Consider the following 11,450-nt stretch of genomic DNA (forward strand, 5'->3'; position numbering starts at 1 on the left):
TAGGAAGTTGAGAGTGAACGGCAGACTTCGTCGCAGCATCTACTTGTTTATTCTTACGAATCAAAACGTGATAGCGTCAGCAACAACGGTCTAATAAGAGATATCGTAGGAGGATTTGGGAGTTGGAAAGGAACAAGATGGAAGCTATGACAGTATATCCTTTTTGAGGAAGCAATCGATCGAGTTGCAAGAGTCAGAGAGGATGCGCGTTTCTATACGATTTATTAGGTATATATAAGTATCTGCTGTAAGGTGTATTATGAGATATTTCCTATATTAATTGTTCTTAAAATTCAAATATAAAAGTGTGTAAGACCTTCGTTTCCGTAGAAGCTGCCGCCTTTGCTGTCACCTAGTATCAGAAGCAATTCGCAGCAATAGTAACATTTTTGGGCTATGTCTATGAACCGTTATTGCTGGATTAAGATTTTTAAGTATTTAGGTCACAGCTAACACATTCAATGTTCACCAGGAGCTTATTATATTTTGTTCTGTCAAATTTAAGAAGTTTCCATTAATTTATAATAATGTATTTTCATAATATATATATATATATATATATATATATATATATATATATATATATATATATATATATATATGTATTTATTAACAACCTAGATACGCCAAATTTCCCTTTTCCTTGATATCGTTGCTGTATTTCTTTAATGCTTTAATTAAATCTTTCATCTTGCTTTTCCCTTGCATCTCCCGAATTTTCCGGAAAGTAGTCTAAGTGGGACTGAAGAATATGTAGAATTAGAGTCATTGAAATGCTTCTATAATTTTCCTAACTATTAGTTTATAGTTAGAGTTTTTATGATTGCGTAAAAATTATTACTGTGACTTCCTTAAATGCAGTCTAACTCTCTTTTTGATTATCTGCCAAATTTGTAATTAATTGTGAGCCAGTCTTAACACCTTCATTAGAATATATTTCTAAGAGGCCTGGAAACTATGTTTTGGAGAAAAATTATTTTTCGGAGGTGATTTTACAAAGTGCGTCATGAATCTCGACTTTATACGCCGCAGTGGTAAAAAAGGTTTATGTGGAAGTATGAACATTTCTTGTAAGTCATTCTTTTCCCCAACTTTAAGCTCCCCAAAATCAAGGGAAATTAACGCGAATATGTTTTTTTAAGAGCGCTTTAATTGAGTTTCTAAAGAAGTACTTCCCTGGTAAGAGAAAAAACTAAATTTAAATAACAAGTTAGTATTATATTCGCCGGAAGAAGCCAATCTGAAAATGTAAAGCAGAATATCAAAGCATAGAATAAAGAACTTTAGAAGTGAAAGTTATAGGGAAAGATCAGGTCCCACGTTTAAGCTTTTCAGAATCCCCATTACCGATGTAGATGAAAAATGCAACAGCTATATGTGTGTTTCTCTCTCGTTCGGCTTCAGTATTAATAATTCTAACCTAGGCAGTTAATGGTCATTTTTAGGTGATATAATGTGTGTTGTTTATTTACGACAAGTTTTTCGGTATATGTTTTTATATATATTTAACAATTACTTTAGATTATTCTGTGTATTTAAATTTATTAGTGTAATAAAAAGAAAACCTTAAGTGGATCTCTTATGATCTTCTATGTAGATCCAGGAAAGTTTGTAATCATTTTAAAGATGAAGACTATAGAACAAAATGTGGAAAGCCATGGATGAAACAAGATGTAATTTCTACTTGTAATTTAAATAGTGAGTATTTTGTTAAATGGTAATGATTTATTACATTTAAATAATTAAGCAGTATTTATTGAGATTGTTTACCTTTACTACGAGACAAGGAAAATATGCCTCCAATGGCAATATTACAATCACATAAGTTTTTTGAGGCTGATAGATAATAGGAGATTCCTCTACCTCAACGAGACCCCGAGGTAAGTATATAATAAAAAACTTATGTTTATTATTAGAGAATGGAGGTTCTAACTTGAAATGTATTTGTTCATCTACAGATAACTCGGCCTGTCCCATCAGCTTTGTTTTAGGTTGGACGAAAAACTAATGGCTTTATCCTTATTGAAATGCCGTGGCAGGGGATATAAACTTTAATCGAATATATTCTGCTTGCCTTCTAGAAGAACATTAATGCAGATACTGAATAAGGTTCCTTATTACTGCTGAAGTAGTAACCTCTAATTTTGGTCGGTAGTTCAGAAACATGTCTGTATATACCCAACTGCAGTTGTCATATTTGATGATATGTACCTCAATTTAGGTAGGTTGTTAATTTAGTTGATTCTAAAAAATAAAACAACACAACAATTAATAGTTATATTATTCAATTTTAATGTTTGTCTTAGGTTTGTTTTAAATATTAGAGATAAGATAATCTCAGTGGATTACGTGTTTTGGGTAGTGGAGATATTTCTGTGATTACATCAATGCCTTTATGGTCAAGGAGAAATAGTGTAATTGTAATAGATCAATAAAATATATTTAAATATATTATTTTTTTTATTTTCCCAGTAAATTTAAAAGAATTTGTTTTAATTTCCCGCTAAAATTTTTTACTATACATTTTTAAATTTCCCGCTCAACTTTTTAAAATTCTGGCTAAACATTTTTAAATTTCCCGCCGTAACAAACTGTCATACGGCGCACGCGTAAGCGCCCTCACACGGGGATTACTGGCCTAACATAGAACCAATTTTAACATAGGAGATGCGCTTCTAAGTTTCTTTATTCTATGATATCAAAGTTATTAAAATAATCATCAAACAATTAGCCCCGTTTGACAGCGACAGGCGCTGCCATTAAAATCCTCCATTTCCTAATTCAATAAAGTCTAGTACAGACCGTTTGGCAATCGTAAAATGCAGATGTCGTTACCATAAAAACCGAAATGTATAATTGGCAGCTTATTGATATAGAACCTTTATAGGACGGCACATATATTTGATTAAATCGGTTTATTTCTAGTTAGGTACGGGACATCTGTCGACGGAATTGCTCATGATTTTGGTCCAACTTTAATTTCATTTCGATGAAACGTTCGAGATCTGGACATGTGATTCAATTTTTATTACAGGTCCAATAAATAATTATTGAAGAACGATCCGGTATTTCTTAACATAAATTCTATATTAATTATTTTAAAATATTACTTGGACTTAACGTCCACTAATGTAATACAAATATTTCATAATAGTGAAGTCCTGTGAAGTGTTGTGGATGCACTCAAATATTACAGGAACAATTACTTACACCGAAACCTTCGGTTTTCAACTGCCATAGAGGAAATTAAGAGATTTGCTACAAAACATGCTGTAACTCTTGGGCAACCCTGAGGTAGAGCTCAAATTCAAGCAAACCAACCAGTCTGATCTTGTACGGTTGTATAATACATATATAGGAACACTAAATCGTCAAAACACTGTAAAGTGCTATTAACTTTTCCTGCTAAAGTTGTTAATATTAGGAAATTGCTGAAAGATCCTCTTGATCTCCAATAACTTATTTTTCCTCCATAAGGAGATTCCAACTAAGTAGATTCATTATTTTGTATAGAGTTTTTGTCAGTTTTAGCATCTTCCTTGCTATATATCACACTGACTTCAATTTAATCTCCCTTTCTGCTCGCCTGATAGTCAGCTTTATCGTTACCTCTTATTCCTCTATGAGAGGGAACCCACAGATAATTTACCCTTACTCTCTTTCTTTCCAGTACTGAATGTAACTCTCTAAAGCTATAACTAGAGGGTGGAATGTCTTTACTCAACTCAGAATCTCCAAAGAACTCAGTGAGTCCGATATTATAAGTATTGGTCCGCCTGTCAATGAGCCATTTAAAGCGGATAGGGCCCTGTAAATGGGCGAAAGCTCCGCAGAACAAATGCTGGTAATAGGAGGGAGCCAAAAGTGTTCCTCTAATAAACTTGATGCATATGCGACGCTCACAAAATATTCCCGTTTAGTCTTACTTTTTATTTCAACATAAAGTAAGAGGCAGCTGAAGGTTATAAGCGTAAAAATCTTACGGCAATCATGCTCCATGAATCACAACATATGAATACTGGTTCAGACGTGTTAAAAGTGGCAATTTTCGTGAAAATATAAACACTACTGGAGAAGCGAAACATTTTAAAGATGGTGATTGTAGGGCTTTACTTGATGAAATCATCAATAGGGATCGCTATCGACTATAATTAATGCGGGAAGATGGCCGGAATACGAGCAAAGACCCAAATATGTTATTCTTCACACTCGACTGTATGTTGCAAAACCGGTGGAGACATACTTGGAACATTAAAATGGGAGAACTACCCCGCCCGTATTTTCCCGACCTTGCTCCTTCTGATTACTACTTGTGCCAATATATTAGTCATAACCTGGCTGATCAGCACTTCACGTGTTATGAAGCTAATACATATTGTTTCCATTCGTAGATAGCCTCAAGAGATACATCGTTATTTCGAAATGTACTCCGTAAATTGCCTAAAAGATGGTAAAATATATTTTGTTAAAATACTTCGAATAAAATACATTGTACCGATTTTTCAAAATATAGCTTCAAATTAAAAAAAACAATAAAACTTCGAAACACCGAAAGTTACAGAAATATTTTAGATATATCAGAGGAAGTATTATATACTCAAGAAATACAAAGAATGAAATTATCTAAGACTTTCTTGAACTTGGAATGAAAAGCTTTCTCGCTAGGGTCATATTCAACAGACTTCACTCTATTAGATTACTATTTCTTGTGACCAACGCACTGAGTAAACAGCTATATATCATCGAAATACATTATTTTAAATAATATGAATTAAAATATAATGTATTCGTGTAACTTTAAATCATGCAACCTGATTGAATACTGTAATTAAAACAAAAATCATTAACGATAACGTAAGACCTTGCAAGTATTATATAGTTGGAATATCAGTGTAAACTAGTAAACAGGTTAAATATCTGTTTCCTGTATGACAATTTTATTATTGTCTTGTGATCAATAACCGTATATTATCATTGTACGTTATAATATATACAGATGTCTATCTAACGTATATATATTAACTTAATAACGTATACATATATATACATATACATATATATACATATATATATATATATATATATATATATATATATATATATATATATATATATATATATATATCGTGAGGAAATATATCTGCAATTCCTAATATAATTAACAAGATAATTCAGACCTAACTAGAAACACCACAAAATGAAAAGTTTCTGTATATAGTTTTCGTAATTTCAAATGCCCATGTATTATATGCCTTTACTTGTTGTTTGGGCATATGGTATTTATATTGTGTAAATTTGTGTCATTTTATTTAACAATTCAGTTGCAGTTTATGCATAATCCAATGATGGTAGGATATTTGATGCCTGTGAAAGCAAAATTTATTTCTAATAAATTACATGGCTAGCCTGACTTGTGATTTAAAAATTTTATTGCTACATTTCTGAGAAATAAAATTGGCTGATCTATGTCATGATATGATATGACATTAATGTATTTAAATCCTCCATGATAAGTTGGAAATGTTATGTTCTATCGAAACTCTATTAAACAATGAAAAATATAATGAGTTATAACAGGTCAATTGAAAAGCCCCGGCCTCTCATAGTAAAACACATTTTTTCGGCGAAATTAATTTTTTGATTTAACATAATTAGTTTCAAAGGTGATACACTGATTATAGCGACCCTCCAACTCATCGGTACCATTTTTGTAGTACGATTTGTCCTTTTCTTCAATATAGGCCTCAATTTCGGAGACTACCTCTTCATTTGACGAAAATGTCTACTCAGCGAGCATCATTTAGAAATCTGAGAACAGGAAATAGTCGCTAAGGACCAGATCTGGTTAATGAGGTGGATGAGGAAGCAATTCGAAGTCCAAATCGTGGATTTTTGCCATTGTTTTCACTGGCTTGTCGATTGAACTTCGGAAGGAAATGATGGAGCCATGTTCCTTCCATTGTCACATATCGACGCAAAACCCCGGGTTTATTACGCTTGATCTTCTTCAAACACTGCATCAATTCGTTGTTGTTTTTGGTCAAACCCACTTTGCACACAGCTTTCTCATACCGATATTTCGTGAATGGTATGATGTACATGTTCAATTGATATCTTTAGAGTGTCTGCTATTTCATTCAACTTCAATTTACGGTCATTCGAAATCATGTTGTGGATGTTTTATGTTTTCGTTGGTAAAAACCCCTTTTGGGCATCAACTGCGTTCACCGTGTCGGTGCTCTTTTAACCACTTCTAAACATAGTATATCAATCCTTGACGATTGATATACCTGGGATGGTGTCCGCAAACTCGAGATCAAGCCAAGTTTTTTCTTCAACTGTATTTTTTCCTTAAAAAACAATCTTTTATCGACACGCGAATTTCCTTTTAATCAATTTTTTTCACAATAACCAAAGTTGCTTCGATCAAAATGCTATAATTCACAAACTAATGATCCGACAGCTGTCAAATTTATACACGCATAACTTGATCTATTTGTAAGGCCGAGGACTTTTCAATTGACCTATTAGGGTACCTGATTTCAATTATACACTTTCACAGTTCTTAACTGGCAATTATGCTATCATTGAGATTGATTTTTTCTGTTGATATTTGTACTTATTAATTTTCTTGACAATTGACATTGACAATATTTTCACTTAATGTTCTTCAATACTCTGCAACATTTCATGGTTAGTATGTTTGGGATACTGACTCACTTGGATTACATAAATTTTCTAGTATTCTTTTCTAAAATAAATATTTCAGTCACTATCGATGAATCGATTTTGGGAAAATATATGTTATTAGCTTTGATAAATCCCAATTCCCCATTTTCCCCATGTGAAAATATAAGATTAGTTATAGGAATAAAATCGAAAAGTTTTAAGAGGTTCAAGCATTGGAGTATGAGAATGATGATTAGTAAATGACGAGTGACGTGACGTCAATGTTTCGTAGCGCTTCTGATTATTATATGATTCAACATGGTCAATTTTGAAATATTGTGGTTTTATTTCTGATAAGAATAAACCAATAAGAATGAAGAAATATTGCAACATCTACCGAGATAGGGAAATAAAAACCTGAATAACTTAATAACATAAGTATAACCACAAAATATTGAGAATTTAGGCGGGTAGCCTAAATGGGCGCATTTGAAACAGTTTTTTAGTTTATGCATTTGCAGCTAGGTGGCTCGAGGTATAAATCTGGCAGCAAAACTGAAATTTGACACTTTCTGCTTTTAGCAGGCTCTTCTAGAAAATAAGAGCATTTGTTGGAAATAATCAAGAAGTTACTGGATATTTTCAACTTTTTTGGTAATTATTTACTTCCTTTAGAAGCAATTTGAATTACATACAAAGAATTTCGGTTTAATTTTTTTCGACAAAGCTTTTGTTGAAAACGTCTCTTTCGAATTGGATGCATTTTTCAACATGGCTGACAAAGCAAACCTAAAAAACTTATAAACTTACTTGCTAAATGTTCTTATTTTGTTAACTGTGTTTGTATGGTTCTTTTTTAGTTAAAATAATTTGTTTAAATCTGAAGACATATCAGGTGTTTGCCAGGTGTTGTGTTGCTTTTCAGGATGTTGTACAATTTCAAATAAAATGCACAGTTTTCCTAGAGATCCTGCTCTATGGTAGAAATGTTTTTAGCAATAAATAATGAAAACCTGATAGGAAGAGTGCTAAAAGGTCCAAACGTTGGAATATGAAAATAGTGATTAGTAAACCACGAGTGACGTGATTTCAATGTTTTGCAGCGCTTCTGATTTTGATATGATTTAACATGGTGAATTTTTAAATATTGTGTTTTTATTTCGGATAAGTATAAACGAATAAGAACGAAGAAATGTTGCAACATCCACCGAGATAGGGAATTATAAAATTTAACTTAATAACATAAGTATAACCAGAATATTTTGAGAATTTAGAAGGGGTTCTTAAATGGGCATACAGTGTTTTAGTTTGTTCATTTGCGGCTAGATAGCTGGAGGTATAAATTTAGTAGCAAAGCTGAAATTTAATACTTTCTGCTTTCAGAAGGCTATTCTAGAAAATAAGAAGGCATAGAGTACGTGTGTTTATATTTGGTGAAAATAATCAAGTTACTTGATATTTGGACTTTTTAGTAATTATATACTTCCTATAGAAACAATTTCATTTATATACAAAACATTTGGGTTCAATTTTTTTCGATAAAGCTTTTGTTGAAAAAGTCTCTTTCGAATTGGATGCATTTTTCGACATGGCTGACAAATCAAAGTTAAAAAACTTACATGTTAAATACTCTTATTTTGTTAACTGTGTTTTATGGTTCTTTTTTAGTTAAAACAATTTGTTTAAATCTGGAGATATCTGAGGTGTTGGCTCCCAGGATGTTGTACCGTTTCAGATAGAATGCACAGCTTACCAGGGGATCCTGCTCTATGGCAGAAATTTCTTTTACTAAAAAATAATGAAAAACTGATGGGAAGAGTGCTAAAAGGTTCAAATGGTGGTTAGTAAACGGAGAGTGACGTGTCGTCAATGTTTCGTAGCGTTTCTGATTGTTATATTATTTACATGGTGAATTTTGAAATATTGTGTTTTTATTCCTTATAAAGCCTTAGTAATCCCTGTTTTAATTTTAAACTAAATTCATTTTTAGAATCACCTTGTAGCATATTATTACTTTCAATAATTTGCCATTATTTAGCCTATTATCGCTGTTATCAATGTTTATGTTTGATTCCGTTTCTTCTTATTTAAAATAATGAATTTTTACGAATTGCACTTAAGGGGAGCGAGACCTGTTTTCCTTTCCATTTATTGAATATTTAATTAATACCAACCCCGTTCGAGCAACACCGTATTTTTACCCTTTCGTAATCATGAAAATATTATTCTGTTAATTACATGTAAATTTGTGTAGCCCTCGAGTGTGTTATAGTTGTTTTGCATGTCCCAAAGCGTTCGAAAATAGTTGTTAGCTCGGTAAATTTGAGTGTATTTATATACGTAAAACTTCCAAATTAAAGGGGAATTGTTTTATGGATTGCTAAGCTCTATCATTTAATTTAAAATGTTTTTTTCGTTTTTGTTTCAGTTTGTAGAAACTTGCTCGTGTTTCGATATGAAATAGTCTTATACGGTAGCTTAAAACATAAATGTTAAATGCAGTTACGTATTTAGTTTTCCTCCTTTCCAGTAGTTGCCTGTAAATAAATTCTGTGTGAATAATTTTTAAAATTAAAGCTATTTCTATTGTTCTGTTATGACAGAAATTTTTTATATTGCTTATTATTTAACATATTCTTTGAATCACCGTTATTAATCTTAAACAATTCAGGATTACAATCGATATTTCATTCGGCCAGTCAAAGGAAGCCTTCAGAGTTATAAAAATTGACATCAACCCAACTAAAGCACCGGGCAATTACTTAATAACCGAAGAAATGTTGCAACATCTACGGAGATAGGGAATTATAAAACTAAATAGCTTGATTAACGCAAGTCTGGTTAAAGTATAACCACGAAATATTTAGAATTTAGAAGGGTATCTTAAATGGACGGATGTATAACAGGGTTTAAGTTAGTCCATTTGCGGCTAGGTGGCTCAAGGAATAAGTTTGGTAGCAAAGCTGAAATTTGGCGCTTTTTGCTTTCAGAAGGCTATTCTAGAAAATAAGAAGGCATAGAGTACGTGTGTTTATATTTGTTGGATATAATCAAGAGGTTACTAGATATTTTGAACTTTGTTGGTAACTATAAACTTCCTATAGATATAATTTGATTTATATACAAAGAATTTCGGCTGAATTATTTTCGATAAAACTATGTTGTTTTGCATGATGCATTTTTCAACATGGCTGACAAAGCAAACATAAGAAACTTAAGTTACGTGTTAAATATTCTTATTTTATTAGCTGTGTATTTACGATTCTTTCTTACTTAAAACAATTTGATTAAATTATTTGACTTCGTAGGTGTTACGTCCTAGGATGTAGTACCGATTCGAATAGAATACACAGCTTTCCTAGGGATCCTGCTCTATGTCAGAAATAAATAATGAAAAACTGATGGGAATCTCTTATGAGGTCTTAAATAAGAGCAAAAGGATTTGTAATGTACATTTTACACAGGCTGACTACAAACCAAATTGTGGTAGATTATTGCTTAACAAGGATACGGTTTCCAATTGTTATTTTAATTGCAAGTATTTTGTAATGTTGATTATATGTAAGTGACTTTAAATATAAAACATGCCTCTATCTTAGCCGTGGCATAGAAAAAGGAATACATTGATCCTAATATGTCAGGAAATGATATTGGGTTGTACAGTGAAGTTATTAAGGACCGACAGTGTGATAGAAGTAATTGAACAAAGCCAAGGGCTCTGTTTACTTTGTTGGTAAATGGTCTCTGTAGTCTCGACTATTCCATTTAATTTCCAGATTAGGCACAAAACTCAACTTAACAAGTAACGACGAACGGCCAACTGTATTAGATGACGTACAATTATGTACTTTGAATAAATATTTGACAAAAAAAGATTTAAAAAGATTAACAATAAACATTTAATCTTCAACATATATATAGTACTATACTCGGTATTTACCCGAGTTATTTTTAAGATAATATTAAATGTTCCCTATTCAATAGTTTATTAAACTTTATATATTTAAAAGTATAAGTTTTTTGTTAAGTCTGTCATATTACATTTAATTTATTGCCAGTATATTATATTGTCATTAAACATAAAACCTTAAATAAAATGTTTTCTTAAACTTTTATTGCAATTTAATTGTAGTATTTTTTCTATTATTATTAATAAAATATGTTAACAGGTAATACGTGGGAGACACACTTCTATTTCCTCTGTATTTTGTGGTATAACTCCGCCTTCGACAATACTCTATAAATTTTGGAAAACAAACAACAAACCAAAACAATACACTGAACACCTTAACTGTTGCATCTGAGTCAGAATGCTTAGAGCAAAACAACAGGAAACATATTCTATAATAAAAGAAATTGTTATTCCGAATATCAGGAGAATCGCCAAGTATTGCAACTCCTGGATAACATTCGAAAAAGGCACTCAAAGGCAAAACGTTTTGGTCTTGCAGTGCAGTAAAGTGTGTTTAAGATAAAAGGCTGAAGTGAAATTATTACTAGAGATACCAATAGAAAAGTTAGAACCTATGTGTTATCAGATATGTTTCAAGTTTTCAGGTTACTCTAAATATAAAAACAGGGAAGTAGTAACAAATCTTAACCAAGTCAATTCATGAACTATATTTGAAACAGAACACAATGTGTTCTTCAGCCACAAAATTCGTTTTCTACCAGAAATATAGGAAAAAGTAGTAAACGATTAAAATTTTTAATAATTATATTGTTCATCTCTATTATAAATAAACAATTTTTAATAGCAATTGGATGCTGACAACAACTTC

General features: G+C 31.7%; 1 long non-coding RNA gene across 1 annotated transcript; it reads left to right on the forward strand.

The window, feature by feature from the left end:
* Positions 1-874: 874 nt before the first annotated feature.
* Positions 875-2,451, forward strand: LOC143201018 (uncharacterized). The gene is made up of 4 exons (XR_013006868.1): positions 875-1,698; positions 1,751-1,880; positions 1,959-2,221; positions 2,307-2,451. It is a non-coding gene; the product is annotated as an uncharacterized LOC143201018 (long non-coding RNA).
* Positions 2,452-11,450: the final 8,999 nt, after the last annotated feature.

The sequence above is a fragment of the Rhynchophorus ferrugineus genome, unplaced genomic scaffold (assembly GCF_030347505.1).
Source record: "Rhynchophorus ferrugineus isolate W39M unplaced genomic scaffold, kcgeb_rfMv2 rfM8, whole genome shotgun sequence".
NCBI classification, from domain to species: domain Eukaryota; kingdom Metazoa; phylum Arthropoda; class Insecta; order Coleoptera; family Curculionidae; genus Rhynchophorus; species Rhynchophorus ferrugineus.